This window comes from Triturus cristatus, chromosome 3_1 (genome assembly GCF_964204655.1).
Source record: "Triturus cristatus chromosome 3_1, aTriCri1.1, whole genome shotgun sequence".
NCBI lineage: Eukaryota > Metazoa > Chordata > Amphibia > Caudata > Salamandridae > Triturus > Triturus cristatus.
The window spans coordinates 740,542,238-740,565,426 of record NC_140583.1 but is presented as its reverse complement, the minus strand read 5'-3'; the positions used below and the strand labels follow the sequence as shown (position 1 = coordinate 740,565,426).

At 43.4% G+C, this 23,189-nt stretch overlaps 1 long non-coding RNA gene across 1 annotated transcript; it reads right to left on the bottom strand.

Moving 5' to 3' along the window:
• Window positions 1-741: 741 nt before the first annotated feature.
• Window positions 742-23,055, bottom strand: LOC146860902 (uncharacterized). The gene is made up of 3 exons (XR_014978887.1): window positions 22,925-23,055; window positions 19,906-20,011; window positions 742-1,584 (listed from the first exon to the last, which is right to left on the bottom strand). It is a non-coding gene; the product is annotated as an uncharacterized LOC146860902 (long non-coding RNA).
• Window positions 23,056-23,189: the final 134 nt, after the last annotated feature.

Below are 23,189 nucleotides of genomic sequence, written 5' to 3'. Positions count from 1 at the left end.
TGCCAGGTCAACATGGCAACATGGCAGTTTACAACCACGTGCGCAGACACTGCAGTGGAAGGTCTGAGATACATTTACAGGGTTACTCATGTGGGTGGTAACAAACTACAGGAAAGATGCCCATAAACCCAGTCGAGACCTGGGTGGATAGTATATACCATACAGTACTGTCAACGGGTATTATTTTAGCTGACAATTATAAAGGATTATGCACATAACATGTTTTTGGGAAGGGGGAAACAAGGGGAGACAAGAAACCAGAAAGCAATAAATCCAACCGAAATGAGTAATGAATTTTAATCGTCAACTAAAACAATACCTGTTGTGACATTGTTGTATGGTATATACGCATGTGGGTGGCACAACCAGTGCTGCAAGCCCACTAAAGGACCATAAAAAAAAGCAGTCAATGTACGAGAGAGGAAGACATTTGAGAAAAGAGACATCTGTCCAGATGACCCTGGTGGGAATCCACCCGGCATTAACTTGGGGGTTGACTCTGCAACAAAAGATCTAACCATATGATGTCTAAGAAAAAACATTTTATGGCGTGCTGGGAAGCACACTGAAGAACACATGCTGCAATGGTGAACATTTGACACGTGAACAGCTGCAGGAAATATACAAAGTAGATAAAGCAATTAGATTCCATAACATTGCAAGGACAGAAGACTGACAAAAAATATCTTGACACGTAATTGTATCACTTTCAACATTTTATATGACAAGTAAATTGCGTCAAACGATTCAACATTCCCTTTAATCGATGTTATTATCACCATATTAAATAGCAAATAATATATTGGCTGAAATAAACAGCATTTGTTCACATAGACTGTAATACAACAACACAGTATCTATGCTAAAATTTGAGATTAACAAATCAGGTGCATAACTTGTTTTACTTACAATTACAATACATATCAGAATTGTCACTTTATGAAGAAATGTGATTGAAAAATATTGGGAGTGATGGGAAATATTCGAAAGTTACAATGTATGCATGAATTCTCAACCCGGATTTAATGCTGTTGTAACTAAAAACAGACACCCTGAGACTAGCCCTTAAGGGATTATTAAGATTTTATTTAAAAAAAACTCGGCGGTACGTAAAGGCTGAATGGCAAGGAGTAGAGTCAGTCACCCCATTACAACAGCACCTGATTTCTCTTTATGCTAGTTTTTTTTTGGCCCAAGCCCAGACTTGCTGAGAGTAATACAGAGATGCATTTTTACAAACATCTGAGAAATCTGAGACAAGTTTAACTGACTGCATTTCATTTCACCTTTATTGCCCCCCTATATTCTCCAGGGTTCCTACACGTTTGTCTTTTCTTCTATGCAGCAATTTTTGTATCTGAGACTTCATCGGCAGCTGGGACTTCAGCGGTTTCCAGTGGAGGCAGTGCAGACACATCGAAACTAAGAGCACCACATTCGGTGCACGCGCATCCAGCAATAGTATAGTAATTATAAGTATAGGAACCTCCCGGTTTACATGGTAGGTTCCCCGTCATCACCGCCATTTTTGTTTCCGTGCAGCAAAGACAGCTGCGTGTCGCTACCAATGGTGCGAGCGAGTACCTGTCAAGTAAAAACACAAGAAAGTATTGTAATACCTGTATCAGTAGAAAATATTGATATAATGAAAATCCAAAGATAGTTCTTTTTTTAGGCACCTCCTAATGCTGAAGCTTCATAACGGTGGAAGCTTTTTTTGAGGGTAGTTGACAGTGGTACATTTCTCTCTTTCCTAAATCAAACACAGCATTCATAACCATGGCTTTTCACTCACTGACACTGTGCCACTAGACAGAGGCCCTCCTTATACAAATGAGTGCTGCCCCTGCTCCTTGTGCAAGCAGCCCATCAGATGCCGCCAGGCGAGGCTCCCTTCAGAAGGGAACACATGTATCCACAGTCCATTTTTGGCCTTGCTTAACCACTTCGGCTGTTCAGAACCCACCTGAACTAAGAAAACTTTGCAGTACTTGAAACTCTTACATCTGGGATTGGTGACCAAAAAAGTTCAAAGGAAGTTCTCATTGATTCGTGGCCTATTAGTCATTGAGGGTGATTCTGTGCACCACCAGCTAATTAGGGGGGGCTGCACTGTGTCCGACAATCCTTTGAGGAGTTGGAAAAGCTGGTCAGGGACAGGGCTGTATGTGAGTAACTTTGAAAACATTCACATTCTCAATAACAACAACCCATACAGAGCTAAAATATTTTTGAGGCAGCGTTACATTGATGATGTGATCATGATCTGGAAAGTCACCCCTTACAACCTGCCGGAATTCCATAGATGGATCAACACCAGGGACGAGTTCCTACAATTTAAACGCACAGCAGACATCCGCAAACTGGATTTTCTGGACATAACGATCTACATCGAAAACGAAGCCATCAACATTGGGCTTTTTTTACAAACCAATTGCAAAGAACAGCATTCATTCATCCAATACGTATGCTCCAGAAAAACCTGGGACCCTTCAGCCTTATCTAAAACTACTTCTCCAGCAGGTAGCTTCTGCAGCTCCCATATGAATGTGGGAATGTGGGATTGTGCTTTAACTGAATTGACCATGCAAGAAATTTCCCACTCATCTGTCTCTCCTCATATACCGACTGCTGAAAAACCTTCAAGCTAATAACTTCTTCCATAATGAAGAATTCCCTCAAGTCATGCTTAGCTTTTGCTTAGCTTTTTCACGATGTTTCTCTATAGGGGGTTGTTGATCCTGAGGCCTATTCTTAGCCTGTAGGACTACATCAACTGTAGATTGGAGCTCAGCGATACAATACAGGAGACTAAATGAAAGAGGTCTGAGAAGCAAGTACATTGTGACATACCAAGATGATCACTGCCCCATGGATCGATTAATTCAAAGTCATTTGTTCAGCGCGTCCACCACTTTTTTAGTTTCATTAGCTGCTTCCCATACCAAATCCTGAATAAAGTTAAAATCACCCTTAAAATTATCGGGGCTACTGCTGTAATAATGGTTGAAAGCATTCTGCCTGGTTAACTGGAATGCGCTTTTTTTATGGCTTGCGAGTTTTGGCTTTCCTGCTCAATTCATTTTAATCCTATGGAATATATATCAAGGGGCACAAGTGAAGGTATATGTGAATTTCAATCATGCGGGGGTAAGTAGATATAAAGAGGGGAACGCTTTAGGGGTGTCCTCTGTCCCCATTTTTTTGTGTGCTTTTTTATAGAGCCCTTGGCTGTCAGGATTCAGAAGAATGAGGGGATTGAGTCACCCATAATGGGGTGGCTACAATAAAAATGTCTGTGGATGATAATATCCTATATCAAGACAGAGATGCAGAACGTTCACAGGGTGTTAACTGAGTTTGAGCAGTGTAAATGGATTGGGGGATATAAAATCAACCAGAAAAAAACAGAACTGCTACGTTTCAATACTTCAGTTAGTAACTTCCTGCTTCTCTTCAGCAGCAGGCGAGCTCCCAAAGTCTGATACATTATCTGAGGATCTTCGTAACTAATAATTAATCCCAGATTTATCAATTAAACTCTGTGGAGATGCTTAGGGGCATATCAGCAACGAGGCGATATAAAATTATCCCCTATTTTGCGTCCGTTTTCGGGCGAAAAGCGGCGATAATTTTATTGCCTAATTAGCAAGGTCATGCTATCGCATGAAACCTTGCATTAGCGCCCAGTTTCTTAACGCCCAGCCTTGAATCTCTAATGAGATGCAAAGTGGGCATTCCTGACCTGACATGACCGGAGAAACGTCGCTAAGCGACATTTCTCCTATCATCCTAGCGGCAAGAAAAGTAGCGATAACCCCTGTTATCGCTACTTTCCTTACGCCTGCTCCAGGACTGACTTAGCCATGATAGCCTATGGAAGGTGGATATCATGGCTAAGTATGTGAGGCCCTATCATCACCAAACTTCGTGAGAATATCGCTGGGTTTCCAGTGATAATCTCACGTTTGGCTGTTAGCGCTAGGATTTTGATCACTTTTGAGATAAGCGTTGCTAATAGCACGCTATCTCAGCGATAAAAATCCACGTTAGCCGACGATAATTATCCTAGCGCTAAGTGCGCTTAGCGATAATTATCGCCGGTTGTTGCTGACATGCCCCTAAAGAAGATAATGGGCTTGCTGGATATATAGGCACCACTCCTACTTACACCAGTGAGTATAATACCCTTTATCAAAATGTCTATTTTATCTTTGCTGCTATTTCTTTTTTCAAATGTCCCTATAAAAAACAGTAGGAGCTATTTCACGGAACCGGAAGCACTTTTTAGTCACTTTGCCCACTTTGGGCAAAGTGACTAAAAGTGACTAAAAAGCGGCGATAATTTTAATGCCATGCTTGATAAAATGCCCCCAGTTTGGAGTAAGAAGGCTCCTAGAGTAAAACTCCTTGTACTTCAATTAGGTATCAGTCAGGGTGGGGTGGCGTTACCCAGTGTACAGAAAATATTATGAAGCGTAATTGTAGGAGCTTTAGCAAGATCAATGGATGCAAAGAGTACCGTTGATCTTTTTTTTATAGACAAAATTATGCAGGAAACTAAAACCCAGCTGACGCTTTTTATTAAGAAAGCTAAACTAAAACAATATACAGGATTTTACAGGAGATAGGTGCTAGGCTCCAATCACTTTAAGGAGTTATGACACTTCTTGTTGAGGGGTAAGAAGTGCATGCTCTGTGTGGTGATCGTTGCAAGCTGATTTTCTAGGGATTTCAGCAGATTATCCTTCTTTTTTGAAGAAACACTGCTCTGAATCAAGTCCAAATACCGTCCATGCCATAAGCTCACTCTTAAGGACGAAACTCAAGGGCATTGGAAATTGATAAAGATTACTACGTTTCATCTGTAGGGTACTTAAAAAAAAAAAAAAATAATAAGCTATTTAAAAAGTACAGTGGCAGTGGAAAGACCATGGAGAGTGTGAGGAAGTAATCCAGTGTACTGAGATAGACAAAAAAGCCATCCAATCATGAGCAATTGTGTGGCCCAAAGCACAATCTATGCACATCATATTGTGGGCAATAGGTCTTGATCAAGGGCTAGCCAAAAAGACAAAATAAAAGTCTAACATCCTTTCAAAGTACCAGGAAGGCCATAAATGACTTCTGTTCTTATTTTTCAAATGTCTCAACAGACACAGGCTTATTTTTCTACACTGCTCAAAACTGCACAAGTTCCATACATTCAAGAGTGCCTACTGAGTTTTAATCATGGAATTGATCACACGAGTCTGCAAAATATGTGTCTTGAGAAATTCAAAATAACAAGGTGATGGATGGAATGATTGAATTAATCTCAGTCACTGGCAATCGCTCAGGCCACATCCCAATCCATCATTTTTCAACCACCTTTCCACCTCAGTTTGGACACAGCCATATGCAAATCAGTCTTTACTCTGTTCCTCGTGGGAATAGTCCAGCCCAAACTGCGATGCAAGGCCCTCCCTGAACTGGAACAAGCAACCCAAGGACAGTTTGGAACCTGCTATGGGGACTTCAACAAATTGTAGCTTTGTTCCAGGGACACAGTGAGCCTAGGGCCCATGTCTGGTCATATCCTGTGCACTTAGGGTATTAAATGCAAAAAATCTAAGTTATGTGTGGAATGCTTGAGGTAATGGGTGGAGTGCTTGAGTTAATCTCAGCCACTGTCATTCGCTCGGGCCAAACCCCAATCCACAATTTTTTAACCACCATGCCACCTCAGTTTGGACCCAGCCATACGCAAATAAATCTTGACTATCCCTGGGCAGAACTGGCGGAGGTGCACTATGCGGATTTCCAGAGATACGGAAGACTCTGAAATTCCACGGAGTTCCGTTCCCTGTGTGAGTAACTTGAACCGACATGCAGACCATGAATTGATGCAGTCCTTGGTAGTAAAATATTGACAGGGTGAAATAAGAGCTATTCTACACTACATGTTGCCAGTAGAGGGTGCATGTGAGCTAAAAAAGAATTAAGTATTCTTGCTATTCTCTCTAAACTCTCGCTCGTAGTGACATATTAATTTTACATATGTTGGTGATAAAATATAGCTGCAAAGCACACTGACATATTTACAAAGTAGACTGAAAAACCCTTCCTTGACGTACTATACTAGGACAACGGTATAACAGCAGCCATTGCTAACCGAACAGCATGTACGCGATCTGGTGTGTTTGGCAGGCCAGACCTCCACAGGTGCAGCTGCAGAGGGCCGCATCAAAAAATCTTTTATTTCACATTCTTCTTTGTCAGTCCAGTTGCATGGCGAGAAAACTGTTTTGAATGCCTTTTGGAAGGATGATGGACTATTCCAAAGCCCAACTACCCTTCGGCAAAGTCCTTGTCAGTGTGAGACACAGTTGGACACCCACAGTGGGGTGTTTCTGTTATAATTCTGAAGTAGGTATGCATGCACTACGCAGTGTGGAAAAAAGTCTGCACTGCCCCATATGTACTACGTCATATCAGAGAGAATACATTCTTCTCTGTGCCTCCCTTGATCTAGGCTGTGCCATATGCCCAATACCCTGAAATATGTAACACACCAAGCACAACCTAGCCTTCCATGCCCTGTAAAGGTGTAACACAGCCTACATACTACAGCATGCCCTGCAAACAAAATCGTGGCCAACATTGTGACACATGCCACTCACAACATACAGTGCATCCTGAACTGTGCCATACGGGCTTCCATGCATAGAGAGCAGGTCCCCTGATGTCCACAGTTTGGGTGCCCAAAGTATGCAGGAAATGACCAGGGTTTCTTTTCTAATAAAGCCTTGGCAGAACCAGGGTTGCGGCTTGCAGGCAGCTGGGCAGACGGGGTGCAGGTCGGGGTGAGGACGCGCAGAGAGTTGGAGGCCGCTGCCTCACACCGTGGGCAGCAGGTGTTGTTGACAATCTCAAATAGGTGTAGTAAAGTGAAAATTTGTGAGTGGGCATCTGTCTTTCCACTTAAATCATAACTTCTGATTCTCTTACATTTTATTATAGCAGAATATTCACCAAAGCATTCACATCACTCCAACAATGTATGTTTCTATTTTTTCTGCGGTCTAGAAACGTAATTTTTCTTCTATTTACACTTAATACATGAGCAGGTTGCATTTCAAAAGGGGGAATGGGGAGTATTCACAATCTCCTTCCTGAATTTCACATCCTCAGTTATTTGGTTATAAGGGAGAAACTTTCTTCCGGTGCTTAATTTGTGGTGGTGGCTGCTCGTGGTGGGCTCTGGGCACCGGCACTCTGGAGACCGAGATGTATATTTCATCAAAAGTGTTTGACTGAGAATAAGAGAGAGAGGCAAAAAAGTTGAAAAGAAGGAGCAAGGGAAAGTTAGAAAAACAATGACAAAAGAAGAAATCAAAAATAGAATGTACAAGAGTGAGCTAAAGAGAGAGGAAGTGCAGGGCGAAGGATTAGAGGCATGAGGTGGAATGAAAATTAGGGATACTTGATATTTTGAAACCCCAGCATTGGACAGTGCAGATGTCGAACTCCTAAAGAAAACCTTTGGATACCTGCACTTATTTATAAATACTTGAAATTAACTTTATTCCTAAACTAGGGAAAGTCAGAATAGAGTTCTGCAGCTCCACCCATTACATTTCTCTCTGCCACTCTCTCTCCACATATCACTGTGTCTCATTGGTATTTTCGCCCTTTGGGGCAACATGTAGGACTTCCCCATTTTTAGGTCTCGCCTATGCAGCGCGCGCTGAATAGGAGGACCTTTAGCCTTTGTTCTGCTCTTTTTGGAAGCACATACTCGTGCTTGTGGCGGCATACACCTTGCGGAAGCGCGCAGGGGCGCACCACAGGCACGTGTATGCGCTTCCAAAAAGAGCAGACTGCGCGCGCACGCACGCACCACTCCCAGGAAGGTTTTAGACATTCATTGAGAGGTTTATTGCCCTCTGCTACCCTCCGGTGGTAGTTTCATAAATTGCAGCTTGCTGTTTTTCTTGTTGCAGCGTGCGACGGCAAATATTAACTAAATATATACAGGGCCGGACTGGGAACCACAACCGGCCCTGGTAAAGTGCTCAGCCGGCCCCCTCGGGTGCCGCCGAGCTCTGTGCCAGGGCCGGTTTTCGGCCGATTTTGTTACAGGGCCGATTTTGCAGCTATGCTGCAAGAACGTCCCTGTAACAAAAACGGCACCCAGGGACCCAAAACCGGCCTCCACCTGTGCAGCGCACCGGGGGATTGCCCGGTGCCCGCTACGGCCAGTCCGGCCCTGAATATATAGTCTGATTCACAGTGCTCTCATGAATGCAAAGCGAGACCTCCGTTGCCAAGAAGGACTATTTTAGAAATGCATCTTTCAGCGATGCTCAATCTGCTATGTCGGAAGATAGAATTGCACCAGCTGTATCTGCGCTTCCTTCCTCTTAGCAGGACAGTCCATATACCAGCAACGATCCTCCTCCGAGAACCACATTAAACCACCATTGCCTGTACCAGAATTGTCTACCCCAGCATATTGCCCCAAACCAACAGATACCCTGTAACACCTGTCTTTTTCAGATTAAAATATTATTAACACTGCTTAGATCCGCGCCAACCCTCATACCAACACAATGACATATTCTCAATGTAGCAACACACTTCCTCATAGGTTCTGTTCCATATCAGCACCAGCTCTACACCAATACAATGCCATGTCCTCCACATACCAACACAGAGCAGGTTGCCTCCTTCCTCTGTGTATTCTTCTGTCCCTCCCTCCCTTGCTTGTGGGCAGCATTATCCAGTGTCATTGAATATCTTTCCTATATCAGCAGATGCCCATTCCTCCTTTCTTGGTCTGTGGCCAGATCTGTGCTCTTATCACCAGATACATATTTTAGGCCTGGATTATCCTTCCTACAAGGGACAGTGATAACAGTACCCCCTTATTTTCATATGCCCAGTTGCACTGCCGTCATTCAACTCCAGCGCAATGCCTGAAAGCAGCCATAGTATCCCACTGCCTTCTTTTTCTCTACCCCACCATAGTGCCCCCCGCCCCAGGAGTGTCGTAGCAGTTTCCTCCAGTCATTCCTAAGCCAACCCAGGGCACTCTGCAGAGTGCACCCTAGCAATGTGTGCCCTTCCTTGCTACACTATCGTAGGGCCACCATGTATCCCTGTTCTAGCACAAGCCCCCACCCCCAATCCTCTTGTTCTTCACCAGATGACAATTTACTTATGGCAACAATAACCAGGAGCCTTTCAGTCCACAATGTAATAGCCGGATACTCTGAGCAGCTACCATATTTAATGACTAAACAATGTTTCCTCTTTTCTATGTGTTTCTAATAAAAACATGTTGTGTGCCAATAGCACAGAGTAATTTATGCATAGAATAGGTAGTTAACAATCTGCAGTATATATTTTTTTCTAGTTCTGATTGTGAACAAGTAATCTATAGATTCTGACACATGGTAGCTATACCACATTATGGGGCATATTAACAAGCCAGGCGATAAAATTATCGCCGCTTTAGCGGCAGAAAACTGCCGCTAAAACGGCGATAATGGGCTTGATAATATGCTCTATGGAATTCCAATTGAAGCCCTTGTTAGATGTGAAGGGCGTCTAACATGGGCTTCAATTGGAATTCCATAGAGCATATTATCAAGCCCATTATCGCCGTTTTAGCGGCAGTTTTCTGCCGTTAAGCGGCGATAATGTTATCGCCTGGCTTGTTAATATGCCCCTATGTAGGAAAGCATAAACCGCTAAGTAAATTATTGTTTGGAGGAGCCATAACAAATTTGTCTCAGTTTACAGTGATTTGAAATTGTTTGCCCACTAAGCAGTTGTCCTATTCACCGGAAGTTAAATGACTCACGTTGCAGGGCTTAATGTTGAAAAGGTTAAGATTCCACATTCCATATGTCTATCGAGCAACTTTAATGATGCGGTGGTGAACAAAATAGGCAAAACAATTTACAGTGACATGTAAAATGGTGCATATGTTATTGTGCTTATGACCAAGGGGAACGTTTCTTTGTAGTGCCTTTGTATTACTCAAATCCATAAGCTGCACCTAGGATCAGATAACGTAATTAATTATACAATACAGAGCCACATGTTTCTAACGGTTACAATTTGTGTTGGTTTTGTATAAAGTGAGCATTTTAAGGAAGTGATGAGTTTAAGATTGCTTATGCATGTTTGGGTATTGTTTTTATTTGACTCGTGAAGTTAGTAATCCAGACAACTTTCAGGCCAAGAATGCCTCCACTGCTCCACATAATGAAAAGATGCAAATCAACTAAATTTTTATTGTTATTGCGCTAGATCTCTGCTTAGGTCTGCCACACTACAAACTATCATAATGATATAAAATTAATCCATGAAAAATGATTTGGAGAACATAGAATTTCAACATCACTTTAAAAAAAATGCAAGGAAAAATAAACATATCCTATCTTGTCCCTTCCCATCATTGCAATCATGACGCACTGCGGTCTTATTCACTCGTCTGGAAGCAGCAAGTTGGTAGTCGTTATACATGACAACATCGCCAATTTAAGTCTATTTTTTACCTCATTGCATAACTGTTTTTGACATAGACCCATCCATTCGTGGCATTGTCCCTCAAACTGCTTGTGTCTACAGTTTTACCGCTTCTTCTCCACCAACGGCTTCCATTCGTCCTCCATTGCTTCCACTCTCCCTGACATTAGTGGTAGTCAGAGATTGCTCCCTCACACATTTTGTGGACTGGTCAGCTGCACTTATGCCATTGCCTTATAGTCCTCTTTTTCCATTACAGCTGACGAGTAAGCTGTTTTAGCGTTTGAATGATATCTGAACTAAATAGAGGTCTTTTAAATGTCACTGTTTCAATTGCTTGTAAGATTTTCATTTTGCTGTGTGGAAAGGAGCAGTGTGTGTGTAAGATGTGTTTGATTGATTGCAACATTTTCTGAGTGGCTTCCAGGACCTACACGGGTGTAGGGATGAGAGGTGCTAAGTACAGAAACTGCGGTACTCTACCTTCCATGGCAGCCATAATCTACAGCATTTACAACATAATAGTTGAGTTCTGACCTACAGAAGTGGGTACAGTACTCTAGAGATAGCCTCCTGAAGTGCATGCAGTAAGTCAGTACGTGGAACACAGTACACAAGAGGTAACCTCCTGAGCTTGCTTCACATAACTGTACACATCACTACAGATGCGAGCAAAAGAACTAAGCACAGTACTCTTATAAGGCCTCCAGACCTCGGCTCTACCTCTAATCTGAAGACAGTGCATTAGAGGTAGCCTCCTGAGCTGGGCACAGTATCTCAGAGCTAGCCCTTAGATCTGGGCACAGTATGCCAGAACTGGACATATTCCAGAACTAGCCCTATCGCGGTTGATGTGTGCTTCAGAACTGAACACAGTACCCGAGAGAGGTCTCTGGATCTGGGCGAAACATGCATAGGAGGATAAAGTACCAGGGGGGACTTCAGACCTGTGTGGAATAAAGCAGAAGGGGTCTTACCAATGACTAGTTTAGTGATAACACAACATTAATTTTCCGCTGGCTGTATTCCCCCCCACCGCTCTTCATTCCTCATGCTTCCCCTCTGTCTATTTTCATGAGCATTTTAAGGCCGGTGCATATGAGCATTTGTAGGTGATCGCGGCCAATGATAGTTTGAATTGATGCCTTGCAGTTCTTAAAATAGTGCTTTGTTCTAATGCCTCATGAAACCAGTCCTCAGTACAGGATGAATCCTGCGCCAGAAGACACAAAGACATGTGCAAGCATCTGCAGGCCACGTTAAGAGCACCATGGCCCTGGGAAATTTCTTGTTACTTTGCCAGCCCCATGGATTTTCCCCTCCTCCTGATAATTTAAGGATATTCACAGCACAGAAGTAATGTAGTAGCTTGAAAATGTAAGGATATTCAATGCGAGTAATCTTAGCTTGCTTGAGGCCCAAAATCCCTGCCTTAAAATTGGATGGGCAGATTTCAAAGTTCTAATGTAGCAGAATGGCTTGGTGAGTTGAGCATGGTCTTTGGACCACAGCGCAAACGATGCAACCTGATGGCCAAACCCCTGCCCTTCTTCAGGAGAAATGATCACCTGCAATAGTCTGCAGCCTCTACCCAACCCTCAAAACAAATACTTCCCATGTTTCGGTGCGTTGGTCACTCCCAGAGATGTGACTTGTGTCTGTGACGGTTGATCTGACAAATAGGTCACCATATCAATCCCACATCTCCAGGCAGCATGTCCTGAGTACAGGGGGGTCTCCAATAAAAAGGAACAAGCATTGGCATAGCCAATAGGTCTCGCCTTGGGGACCTTATAAGTGTTTAGCCATGCAACGGTTGATGTTGTTGCACCAAGGATATTGTGCTGCATAACTAAATACTTATTAGGTCCCAAGAGCGAGACCTATTGGCTATGCCAATGCGTGAACAAATTTGCAGCTGCGTTAATCTTAACACAGAAGTAGGGTTTGCAGGGTTCTACGACGGCACAACACAGGGAAATATATTGAATGCCTTTTTTTACCACGCATGTTTTTACAACATATATGCTTTTACAACGCATGCCATTACCACACATTTTTCTTAAATATAAAAACAATGTATTTGTGGGGGAAGACCTCCACACCGCTCCAACGTACCTTAACTGTGTGGTAAAGGTATGCGTTGTAAAAGAATGCACGTGGTAAAAATATGTCTGCTAAAAAATGCGTGATAAATGCACGAGGTAAAAACCTCATTGTAAAGGCTTAAACAAAGTAGGTCGCACACTGCTCGTCATACCAGCAAATAGCCCCATAGAACTCTGGATAATGTAGTAGCAACGGTGAGTACGCCTATGCCACGAGTGTGTCACTATAATGCCATCCCTGGACACGTGTTTCGAGGTAATTGCCTCTCGTCAGCAGGGAGCAGGTAGGTGTGTGGGGTGCCAAGTAGACTGCCAAAATATTAAAGGTAAAATACCTCTTACGGCGCGCAGGTGCGGAACCAAGGCTCGTCAGCCCAAATCGCTCGAGGGAGCTTAAATACATAAACAAAGTAGGTCGCACACTGCTCGTCATACCAGCCAATAGCCCCATAGAACTCTGGATAATGTAGTACTACATTCTCCAGAATCCTATGGGGCTATTTGCTAGTATGACGAGCGGTGTGCGACCCACTTCACATTTGTATTTAAAGCTCCCTCGAGCTATGGGCTGTCGAGCCTGGATCCCGCACCCGCGCGCCGTGAGAGGTACTATACCTTATATATTTTGGCAGTCTACTTGGCACCCCGCATACATACCTGCTCCCTGCTGACGAGAGGCAATTACCTCGAAACACGTGTCCAGGGATGGCATTATAACTATTTACTCGTGGCATAGGTGTACTCGCCGCTGTCACTACATTCTCCAGAATCCTATGGGGCTATTTGCTAGTATGACGAGCGGTGTGCGACCCACTTCACACTCATTGTAAAGGCTGTTTCCCGCTTGCACTCTCCCATGTCAACAAGGCTTAGTTGGCTTGAACTTGTGGTGTAAACTGTTAGCCAACTGCTTCCGGATTCTGCAGGTGCACACTTTTATGAACTGTAGGGTAAACATTACACATTAGTAAAGGCAAAGTAAATACGGGCTGAAAACTCAACCTAGTATTCCACTGCACCAAACAGGGCATTTGGACTAAGATGGTGATGATTTGGTAAATCATTTAAAGAGGCATGCTTTACTTAATGAAATAGCAGCTGTGAGGGCACATGGCGCGGAGTTATTATTATCCCAGTATGCTGAAATGAAATGGATATTGCAACTGCGCATTTAGTTATTGCATTCATTTCCCAAGACGGTTACCATAGTTTCATGTTGTTATCCATTGCGGCGCAGCCGTCAGTCTCTTAGCCTCCTCTCTGCCATCCTGCTCCAGCTAGGATTCGATTAACTGAGAAGTGCAGCAGCTAACCCCTTACTGCAAGGACAGCAGGAACAGTACATTTCAAACTTTGTGAAGGCCAAGCCTGTTCCGAGGAAATCCCATGATAGGATCAGGCAACATTCTTATCGCCAGGTGGCGGCGTTTTTGCCAAACTGCTCTCCAAGCGGAGCACGGATTGGTAAAAACTTTGCAAACTCTGCTGGCGGGGAGGAGTTAACCGCCCACCACTAGTCTTGACCTTGTTCTCATAGCAAGATTCCAGTGCGAACTGCCAGCATTTACCCTCTCCAGCAGAATTGCAAAATGTACTCTCCTCAATCTAAACATCTACCACAGTGAAAAGATTGATGCTTCAAGGTAACCTGCAAACTGGGCTGCATTGAAATGCAACATTGAGGCTCCAAAAAGAAATGGCTCACAAGTTGAAGAATATGCCCCTCTTTATCACGATGATCTCTTCTTCAGTGCTGTTGGCTCTTAATGACCCAAATCTCAGCCTATCCTCAGCAGTAATGGGGACACCAGATTGGCATCCTGTATACTAAATCCTTCTAATCAGAACAAAGCTATAACATTACCTCTGTGTGGTATCGAGAAAAAAGAAGAAACACTTCTCATTTTCCGCCACTTTCAACTTTGACAATTCCGTCTGCTAGAAAGGCAACGCCTATCTCCATTTGCACCTGTGGTCTACACTTTGCTTGTACAAAGATATCACTTAGCGTACCCATCCAGCATTCATTCAAAATAAAACTTTTTTACAAGATAGCATCTCAATTCCGCATCCTCTGTCAGAAATACTTTCCAAATTCATAGCTTTATTAACTAGCTCTCTTCCAATCTCCTGGCCCTTATTGAGATAGGGCTCACAGAGGCAGACACGTAGGGCCCGATTCACAAAGGTAAACTGAGACGAAAGCCTAACTTGACAACTTTTGGTATTTACAAAGGGCACGGCTCGTAAATACCCTTTGTTAATACCAAGAGACCCCTCTAAAATATATGAGTTCAAGATGTGTGCTCTACAAAACCTTCATGTATTTTATTTAATAAACTATAATGTGGTACCAATTACATATCAACCAAGGCTTTAAACAAGGTACCCCTAACAAAGGACTTGCCTCTTAGTTCAGTAATGGCATTGTTTTCGGAATGGCGACAGCATGAATGTTTCCAAGATCATGCTAAAAAATACCTCTCGATGCAGTGATGTAATCTGATCTACTAAGGTATAATGCGAAGGCATGTTATTAAAATCCACTTTTTTAAAGTTTGCAGAGTTTATCATGTTTTCACATCATGTTTAGTGCAATATGTCTTCAAAACTTAAGGTGTTCCTAAAGTTAAGTTGTCTAGGTCACCTTCTTTTCTTCTTTACCGTTACTTTCATTAACATGTAAAATAAAGAATGCCTGTTTGTTTCACAGCTTTCTGAATATTACTACTCTGTCAAGCGAACAGCAGCCCAGTGCTGCTGTTTGCCAGAGGGCCGCAATTAAAGGTCAGGAAGGCCATATGTAGCAAATGATTTGGCAGCAAAATTGCATAATTTCAAAGGGTCCAATAGTGCTCGGTATGTGTACATGAAAATATATTACATTAGAATTGCAAGCTTGGGTGGGGTATCGTGGTGTTGAAGCAGTGGATAGTATATGTAGGTAGTGCCATATCCCTCAATTCTGCATTGACTCAAAGATCTCCAACACCTGTGGTGGAGCAACCAAACTAGCAGCTCAAGTAATATGTGAGGCCAAGAGTCAGTCATGCACCTGCAACCTTGGCCTCTATTCAGGATCTGAATTCCAGAACTTGGATGGGGCCATAGTTCATAGGAGGGTATGTATGTATGAATATGGGGTTCCAAAGCACAAACCTACCCAAAACCATTGGATATTTGTGCATCGTCAAAGCCAAACTTAAAGTCAGCGAGTATCAGGAGAAAGTTCTGAGTTGTGGATGGTTAATACATTGTGACGTAGTGTTCTTTAAAGAGGTTAGTCTTCAACTCTTTCCTGAATTGAAGCAGCATTGGGGCAGTCTTCATGGATACAGTGATGTAGTTCTAGACCCCGAATGCAATGGTAGAATTGACCCAATGTCTTGTAAGGTTTGCACGTAAGCCCTTTAGCACACTACAGATTACAATGATCTCGCACAGTACTTCTGGGGAGTACCGTGGCACAGCCACCTGTATGATTAAAGCATTTACAGCGCGGACTCAGGATACCAAAAGTGTACACATTGATGACTGACGTGTGTGTGCTCTGTTATATATCAGTTCAGCCAGGGTAGTCTGTCATCAAATAAGGTGAAGAGATCGGTAATGATAGCATTAATTATAATATGGTTACCTTGAAATTGTTGCAGACTTTCCATTCCGGCATTCAGTCAATATTAGTCTCAAGTTCTGTATTGGGATGGGGTGCAGTTATTACTGACTACATTTGTGATGCCATTTCCCAGGTGTACAAGCAGTTCCAGCATGAGTTAGGTAAATTTACTTATCACATAAATCCTCAGAAACCACCTGACATGTAAGAACAGACTGTCAGAATATGCAGGTAACAGGTGTACACCCAGGAAAGGCACCATTCATGTAACGGAGGAAAGCCCTTACATTGCAGAATATTACACATTGACAGAGTGCCAGAAGTATCTGTTGCAGAAGTGTTTTCTTTAGCTTGATGGCTGACATGCACTTGATGGCCTCTAATAATTGACAGAAGTGGTCAACTCAATAGAATTTCCTTTCTACTCATTGCCTTTATGACCAGTTGCTAGTGCATGGTGATAAAATGGTGCACTTTGATGTTGATGCATCTCAGTACCTGGTGCAGGGACTAGGATAGCCTTGCCTCTGTGACTCTCGGGAGGGATCCAGCCTTCAGAAAGTGGACTGCAGTCAGTAGGTTGACATGGGCAGGACTTGTCTGGGAGTGTGCTAGAGGTCAATGAGCTCCTTATCCCAGCCTGCACCCTTGTCATGGATCACGTCTGAAGAGAATCAGTATCACAACGTTACTTATTCCCTGGACATGTCACACATGTTGATCATCTCCTTGCATATCCTGTCTTTCATCTTCAAGTAGCTGTTCCTTAAAATGAGAGGGAAGGCTACAGAGACATTCCCCATCATAGACGACAAATTGGTTAATAAGAGGTGTAGGTGGATCTCTTCCAAGATCTCAGTGAATAGCATCCGTGGGTATGTAAAGCACTATTCAAAAATGGGCCCCAATATGAGCAATTATTGCATCACTTGGTCTCCTCTGACCACGAGGGACTCTATTGTGTATGCTATAGCAGTTCTAAAACGATAGAAGTTCTGAACTAAAATAAATCATTTTCTTTTACGTGTGACAATACCTTTGTCTAATTTTCAGAACAGGATAACTGTGTGGGATGGCTTGAATATGAATCCTTTTCTTCCCTTTCCCATTTGCGAAGCATGCCCTAGCACTGTATCTGATACCCGAACAAAAATGCATATTTCTGTTTGATGTACTTCCCTTTATTATCAGAAGTACACACAAGGTCAAATAAATGTTATGTGGTAATGGTGTCTCTGCTGTGCCCATGTCTGCCTGACCATTTTCCAGCTGAGCATGTATCTTGTTTATTTCATGCAGGTGCTAGCTTTTAGTGCTGGAATATTTACCTACATGGACATGTTCTCTATGTATACCGTGTGTACCGTATGACAAAGCGTGAAGTTTTATCAAGGCTTTGTCAACATTTTACATTCCATTGTTAAATCGGCATGTATGCCCAATTAATATAGATCCAATGCATGCTGCTAACCTCTGATACTACATATTATCATTTCAATTGGACTATGATGCACCAGTTTGGTAAAATGGGTAATATCGAGCTCGGCATTCTTTATATTCTCATTTGTGATAATGGATTTGGAGCTTTGAGAAATACAGCTAAAATAAGATAGCATCAATTGTTTGCAGCTTTGGGCTCTTTTGAAGTTAGTCCGTTTCTTTTCTCTGCTCTTCGCCCAGAGAGATAACATTAGTTTGATTAAAAGAGCCAAGGGGTCTTTTGATTTCTCATTAGACTTTCCTCTATACTTGAATACATATGCATAAATTACTGCAAATTGACATTTCACTAAATCTGACAGATGAATCTGATTTGCCCTTTGTTGATTTGTAGATTCTGCCTAAGCCTGCCATAGAACAGCATTGCCTGTAGCACTTCCCGCTCATATCTGCCGTAGAATGCTACGGACGTGCCTTCGGATGGATTGAATTTTAGGTGCAATTAGGGCAGCTGGGACTGTGTAAAAAGGCTGAGGGAGCATCCGGATCTACGCGGCAAGACTCGCGTGTTCCTGGAAGCCTCGGGGCGGGGGGAAGGGGGTCGGAGTAGCGGGGAACTTAGCAGAGTATACACCCTTGCCATTCACGCCTTTACCACGAAATTGCGAGGTAAAGGCGTGCGTGGGAAGGGAATGCGTGGGAAGGGAATGCGTGGTTAACTCGCATCCGCGGTTCGGGCTGCCTGGCAGAGCCCCACAGGTGGTTGAGCCTTGCGTCCCTCTATCCTACAACCGTTTCTATTCCCACCGCTAGTTGATAAGTAGGAAGGACACACTGTTTAATACATTCTGAATTGTGAAACCGTGCAAATTATTACAAACTATAAAATCATTTTAAAAATGCAGAAATTTGATCTCAACTCGACCATTTAAGCATTACTAATAACCCTTCATTGGGTAATGCATTGTAATATATGTGTTATCCCTGCAGGCAGGGCTTTGAGTGGGCCGGGTCGTGCTGAGCACCGGCAGTTTTGTAAAGGGGGCCTCGAAACGGGTCTCTATCGGGATCTGTTTTGTGCCCTGGCACAGGTGGTCCGTATTTTTACAGACAGCAGTGACAGCAGGCACATCCATGTGCGCATGCTCACACTGCTCACTTCTCACTAGTGGAGAAGTTACATCATGGCGTCATGCCAGATGTGCGTTGTAGGGGAAGGGAAATCCTTTAAAGCAGTGGTCTTCAAACGTTTTATCTCCGCGCCCCCCCAGTATAGAAAAAAAAATCACCGGCTCCCCCCTCAACATTTTTCTCAATTATTCTATTTAACTGGAAATGTTTAAATATTTCTAGACTTATTTAAACATTGCAGCTAAGGTCTGTCACTGTTTTAGAAATGTAAACAAATACAGGATTTCCAAACATACTATTCTGGTGAGGCAGGACTTACTAATGTGTAATAGTATCCACAGTGTGATTATTCAAAATGGTAGTGGGGGTTTTAGAGAAAATTTGGAGTCCCTTTCCTCTTGATGCCTTCTCCCAGCCAGGATTTAAATGACAAAGGATGTTAATGATGGCCCATTACAGACGAGCTTACTGCAGCTCATTTTTTGGGCTGAAAATAAAGCATAATGTTTCTTCTGGCCAGAGACTGGCGCCCCCCCCTGGGATCACTTGAGGCCCCCCTAGGGGGACCCGCCCCCCAGTTTAAAGACCTCTGCTTTAAAGAGAGTCATTTTCTCTCTGGATTTCCCTTCTCTTTTTGAAATTCAGAATCAGCACCATCATCGAGGTGTCACCAGGGCTTTAAATGGAAGCTTTTTCAATAGTATATACAACAAGTCATAGTTGCTGCTTCTTTATTTTATGCAACTAACAACTATTGACAAAGCCAATAGTCCTGACTTGTTGTAGGTATGATGTTACTTGTTGTATCATATATATGGATGCAATGACAGAAACAGCAAAAAACAAGTCGGGAGGCACACTATGCTAAGCACAGATTTTTAGCTTAGGCGTTTTAAGCCATGCCTTTAATTACACTGCCCAAGCCCCTTCGAGAGACCCCCCAGTTTTTTCATCCCACTTAAAGCCCTGCCTGCAGGTGTTTGAGCAAAGAAAAGGTTATAAATAAAGGTGTATATGTGTTGCCTATCCAACTGAATTGTTTGTCCCAACACCCATTCACCTCCGGGCCACAAACATAAAATCACTTACGAGGAACTGCTTCGGCAGCCTCCGGAACAGTATCCGACAGTGACATATCCGGAGCAAGGGCCAAACGTGACCAAGACAGACCTCTTCACAACTGTACAATCGGCACCTAACAAAAAAAAACCAGAGGTATAAGAAATAAGTCCCCACCCCAAAACAGATATAAACCTTCATTTAAACATTAAAGTAGTAATTTTGGAATCACCAAGGGGCATATTAGCAAGGGCTGGCGATACAATTATCGCCGCTTTAGCGTCCGTTTTCGGGCAAAAAGCGGCGATAATTATATTGCAATATCATCAAGGACACGCTAGCGCGTGTTTCTTTGATGTAGAGACCGTTTTTTCACAGCCTCGCCTCGCATCGTTAATGAGATGCAAAGAAGGCATTGGTGTGAAAACAACACATGAAAATATCGCGAAGGCAGCTTCGCGATATTAACAAGGAGGTGCAGCGATAAAAAAATCGCGCTACCTGGGCCTTAACGCTGGAATTTAACGTCTGTTAAATTCCAGACTAAGGCATACTAATAATGGTAGGTGGATTATGCTGATATGACCACAGGGTCGTATCAGCAATGTTATCGCTGTTTTCCATGGAACAGCGCTGGAAAACCAGCGATGTTCCATGGTAAACACCGCTATCGCTGAAATATTATCGCCATAGCGCTATGTATTGTTAATATAGCGTTATCATGGCGATAATTTTCAGCGATAGCCGGCGATAATATTTCTACCGCTATGTGGGCTTGTTAATATGCCCCTAAATTGTGCTATCTATTTTGTACAGAGCCATCAGACGTCAACGTCACCTTACGTTTCACCTTTGAGGCGGCTATTTCGAGTGCCATATCTTGAATCTTAGTAACAGCTATTATTTATTATGAGCTGTGTACTGTTACATTTATTCACAGTAAAATTTAGGGTTATGTAATGTGTCGAACAGACTGCGCTGAGTCCAGTCTAATTACGTCCGGTTTCAACCGTCAACTTTTGAGTAGGTTTATGCGTCACAAGGACATGGCCTAACGGCTAGATCGGCGACCTCCAGGATGGGAAACCTGCTCGAGCCTCGGCAGGGACACACAACATCCTGTGATTACTGGGCAAATCTCCTTGTGCCGAACAAATTGAATGTGTCCATCTTTATGTAATGCAACTGGTGCTAGTATAAAGCACTCGGATATCTTCGGGTCTAGTTTGTGCTATATAAAACATTCCCAAAGCTCAGTAGGGGCATATTAACAAGGGCCAGCGATAATTATCGCTGGCCCCACATAGCGGTAGAAATAGTATCGCCGGCTATCGCTGAAAATGATCGCCATCATAACGCTATATTAACAATACATAGCGCTATGGCGATAATATTTCAGCGATAGCGGTGTTTACCATGGAACATCGCTGGTTTTCCAGCGATGTTCCATGGAAAACAGCGATAACATTGCTGATATGTCCCTGTGGTCATATCAGCATAATCCACCTACCATTATTAGTATGCCTTAGTCTGGAATTTAACAGACGTTAAATTCCAGCATTAAGGCCGAAGGTAGCGTAATTTTTTTTATCGCTGCACCTCCTTGTTAATATCGCCTTCATGATATTTTCATGTGTTGTTTTCACAGCCACGCCTTCTTTGCATCTCATTAGCGATGCGAGGCGAGGCTGTGAAAAAACGGGCTCTACATCAAAGAAACACGCGCTAGCGTGTCCTTGATGATATTGCGATATAATTATCACCGCTTATCACCCGAAAACGGACGCTAAAGCGGCGATAATTATATCGCCAGCCCTTGCAAATATGCCCCAGTAGTTCGTAACAGAGCTTTTAATGTTTACAGTCTGCCTCACCCCTGAACGAGAGAGCCTTTTTTGTTTGAAAAGCTGTGGCTCAGTAGCGCTCTGAAGCCCATGTACAGCTCAGCAATATAAGGGTTGGTTGTCATTTTCCTGTCAGTCCTCCTTATCCCGATAAGTTGGGTCGTCTGTAGGGTCGTTAATTGTTCCTATTTTTCTAAATAGGGCTATCACACTGTTCTGATTCCAGTGAAGCCTAGGGGCTTCATTCGATAGGTGGTTCCATGGTTGGTCGCAGAGAACCGTCAGATGGCGCGCCAACCGTCTTCGTCGTCTCCTCAGCCCATCTAGTGGAGAGGGCACTGCAGGATTAATGATGGCAGAGCCTCGCTAGATCCACCATCTGCAAATCTAGACCTGCTGCCCCTGGCCCGGGCTGCCGGGTCTCATTGACAGTCGTATACCCTAGTAATGTGGAGCAGCCCCTATGGAGTAGAGTAAAAACTCCCCCCGTGTCAGGGAAATGTACTTTTTCACTCGCAGAGAGAATCCTGCTTTGGGAATTTAATGGTGTTGAACAAAAATGGATGGTGAGAAGATAGAAAAAACAAACACAGCCCACGTGACGTTCAGTCAGTGCTTAGTTTGGGCGGTAGTTTCCGGTTCTCGGCACCGCACTTTACTGTCAACACCAGCACCTATGACAGTCAGACAAACAGTGGCGCTGTTTGCCTAAGTTCGTGATGAAGACAACAACAGTTGTTTCATAGTTCTCTATACATTAAAAATGACTAATACCTGTCACCCAAAACATAAAAGAATAGCCTGGGCAGCCGGTATTAGTCATTTTAATGTATATAAAGTCTAAACCGCTGACATTGGCAATGAGTGATGCAAGCGTCTCCTGGACAAGGGCCCTGGTGTTACAAACTGAGTACTACCTTTAGCCCTGCCTGAAATGCATCCGTCAAACCAGCAGATACACTGGACACATCCTCTCTTGGTATGCAAAGATCTCTAATTACGGCGGGGAGTCACTCCTCTGACGTGCAGCCGCCGTGGCCTAGATGGACATGGTATTATATACAATTGCTCCCTTAAAAGCTAACTCCAGTAACCCCTCATCTCCTCTCTGTAGGCATCACCTGCTAATGTTACACCTTTCGCTCTCGCAAATAAAGGTATATGATAACACGTCTCAAGTGAAAATCAGAGTCTTGTGAGCTTACCTGCTATTGGTATGCTTAGGCTTTTGACATATGTCGCGAACAACAGGACCGTCAGCACAGCCGCCTTCATCTCGTCTCTTTCGCTTGGGTATTGGTGTCGAGGCAAAGTCGTCTTGATGGGTGTCCGACCCTGAAAGCAGGTGTCCTTTTATAGCCAGGATTCCGGACGGGGCTGAGACCACGCCCACAATAAGGAGGGGGCAGAAGGGGATCTCATTCAGTCGCTTGCACTCTTGTTCCTTCTTTTGCATATAAGGAAAGGGGG